The sequence below is a fragment of the Octodon degus genome, unplaced genomic scaffold, assembly GCF_000260255.1.
Source record: "Octodon degus isolate 3935 unplaced genomic scaffold, OctDeg1.0 scaffold00066, whole genome shotgun sequence".
Taxonomy (NCBI): domain Eukaryota; kingdom Metazoa; phylum Chordata; class Mammalia; order Rodentia; family Octodontidae; genus Octodon; species Octodon degus.
The window spans coordinates 1,110,819-1,113,992 of NW_004524642.1; the positions used below are offsets into that span (position 1 = coordinate 1,110,819).

At 40.2% G+C, this 3,174-nt stretch overlaps 1 protein-coding gene across 2 annotated transcripts in view; it reads right to left on the reverse strand.

Moving 5' to 3' along the window:
• Arl13b (ADP ribosylation factor like GTPase 13B) overlaps positions 1-3,174 on the reverse strand; it is an 85,339-nt gene that overhangs the window by 81,337 nt on the left and 828 nt on the right. The window lies entirely within an intron of this gene.

A 3,174-nucleotide genomic window follows, 5' to 3' on the forward strand; every position in this document is an offset into this window, starting at 1 on the left:
ACTTGTTGCTAGCAACAGCAAACATGGTGTGAACATTAGCTGGGTCCCTACGCTGCCTGGCACCGCAGGCAGCGCGTCCTGACCTACGCTAATGCCCACGCTGACGTCCTGACCTACGCTGATGCCCACGCTGATGTCCTGACCTACGCTGACCTACACTGATGCCGTGGCCAGTCCAGCCCCTCAGCCTGGTCTCCATAGTGATAAGCTCAGGGAGAGCGCGAGCAAGCGAGGGTGCGTGAGGGAATGCAGAGGTTGCAGAGGTTCCGAAGCAGAGGAGCTGGCAGAGCAAGCTCAGAACACACTGCGCATCTCAGCAACCAGCATCTTCTCACATTTGCAAACACATCTTCGGAAAATATAAACACAAAGAATCTCAATACGCAATATCATAGACAAAAATATTCAACAGAAAACATAAAAAATAACATTTATAGACAATGTTTCTTTAGAAAGTATAGAATTTTTTAATAATTGGGTTCTTTTCATTTATCCCAGCAAAATAAATGGAACTACTTGCTATAGTATTTCTCAAGGAAGATTACTTAGCAGTAATCATAACTTCAGGACGACTGAATTATACATAATACTTAATATTTACTGAGTTACTATTATGTCAAGGATTCTTAAAAGATGGGAGAAATCTTATTTTCAAGTCATTTTATAGTCTTTACTATCTAACACTGAGATTTATTTTGTTTTGCTATGTTATGTTATGTTATAATATTTGGGGGATATGGGGAACTCGAACTCAGGACCTTGCACTTGCCAGGCAGGCGCTTATGCCACTGAGCTATTGCCCAGCCTTCTGTGTATGTTCTTTATATTAATATTATCATGATCTAATAGATATAATGCAATTCACGTGTAACTTCAAATTTTCTAGTTACCTTTCAAAGTTAAAAAAAGTAAAAATTATAGCGAGTCCAGGGCCAGCGTACACTACGGAGCAAGACCCTGTCTCAGAAGAAAACCAACAAACAAAAACCTGTTAAAGTATTATCTTGGGGCGGGGGGAGATAGCTCAGTGGAATAAGCGCTTCCCTGGCAAGTGCAAGGGCCTGAGTTCAATCCCTGGTTCCGAAAAAAAAAAAAAAAAAAAAAAAAAAAAAAAAAAACCCTGAAAGTATCATCTTGTAGCGCCGGGGTTGTCGTTTACAGTCAGAAAGAACACTTGCCTAGCACTCGCAGGGCCTTTCATTCCAATCCCAGTACTGGGGGGAAAGAAAGACATTATCTTTTCCATAATGAATCTTCAAAATTTACACCTCTAACAGTATTTGAATTTCAACTAATCCCATTTCACATGGTTAGCAGCCTACTGAACAGTGTAAGATCAGATTGCAGTTTAAAGAATGTAAGTCCTGGGCTCAATTTTAATTCTCCTTTACTAATAAAATTCAATTAGCCGGCCAGATAGCTCAGCAGACTAAAGCGCCTGCTTAGGCACACATAGGGACGGGGTTTGATCCCTGGCTTTTGGTGCCAGCCCCAACACTAGGGCACACTGAAAGTGAGATTGAGCCTGGGCGTGGTGGCGCGCCCCTGTAATCCCAGCACTTGGGAAGCTGAAAACAGGAGGATCACTACCAGTCCAATCTGTGTAGTGAGACCCTGTAGACCCTGCACTAAATACATTAAAAAAAAAAAAAAATGAGGGCCGGGGAGATGGCTCAGTAGGATAAGCGCTTGACTGGCAAACGCAAGGATCTGAGTTCAATCCCCAGTTCCACCAAAAAAAAAAAAAAAATCACATTTATTTGGAAATCAATATATTCTCTTTTCTTTTTAACTCTCTAAACAAATCTCAGAGAATACAGTATAGCTGCTAAGAGAATAAAGACTAAGAAGGACAAATTGAAAACTCCTTTGCACTATAAATTTTGAGTGTTTCGGGCTGGGAAGATACCTCAGGGGCTTACGTACCTGCCTGGCAAGCGCAAAGTCCTGAGTTCAATATCCAGCACACACGCGCGCGCGCACGCGCGCGCGCACGCGCGCACACACACACACACACACACACAGTTTTCACTTTTTTTTGTTAAAAAAGGACATTTCACTCCTCTTATAAACATCAAATACATTTTTAAAAAGCAAACACAGAAACACAAAGGAGCATATATTATAAGCAATTTTTAAGTCCTATAATCAGACTAGAGTATAATTAAAAATACACAAATCAAAATGTTTACACCCTAAAACCTATCTTGGACTTTTTTTTTTTTTTTTTGGTACTGGGGATTGAATTCAGGATCTTGTGCTTGCCAGGCAGGCACCTATCTTTGACATTACTTATATTTGAAATATTGAAATCCAGTTAAGGGCTAATACAGGGGATGGAATTTCAAAAATTTCATTTTGGTAATTTATTTTCTAAACATTGGTAAGTATTTTCCTCACTCTTTGGAAGCCAGGGAGATAGCTAAGTGCCTGCATGGCAAGCGCAAGGTCCTGAATTCAATCCCACATTCCAAAAAAAAAGAAGGTCAGATCCACTCTTTAAAGGATAATTCATCCTTTATAGTAAATTTTATGCTTGGAATATTAATGATTAAAAATACTTTGGAAAATTTTACCGTTAGCCTAACTCCAAAGAGTTACATAAACTCAACATTATTTATAAGGAATAACAAATCCATTTTCTACTTTGGTCCTCTCAATGTTAAAAGCATCATTTGCACTGACTGCTTCCTGGCACTGTGCCTGGCACATGCTATTTTTGTAAACAAATACGTCTTGAACAAACGACAAACTAGCAGCCACTTAATACTTCTAGCACTGCAAAATTAAATGTTAATCGGGCCGGAAATATGGCTCAGTGGTACAGCATCCGCCTGGCAAGCGGGTGCAACGTCTTGAGTTCGAGTCCTATAACCCTCCCAAAACTGCACTGAATGTTACCTAGTGAAGCCTTTCAGTTAAAAGATTTTACTAGAGTTCATTTGAAAACTGAAGCCAGATTACAGTTAGCCTTATACTACCCATCACTTATTCTCGTTGAACTCAAGACTTCTGAGACTCAGATATTATCACCTTCAAATAAAGTGGGGCCCAAAGGGATTGAGTCATATAATTATTAAGTAGCAGAGCCAGATTTCAAGCCCAAATCCTCTAGCAAAATAGTGTCTGTGCGTTTAATGAGAGAGGGAGAGAGGGAGAATGGGGGAGAGGGAG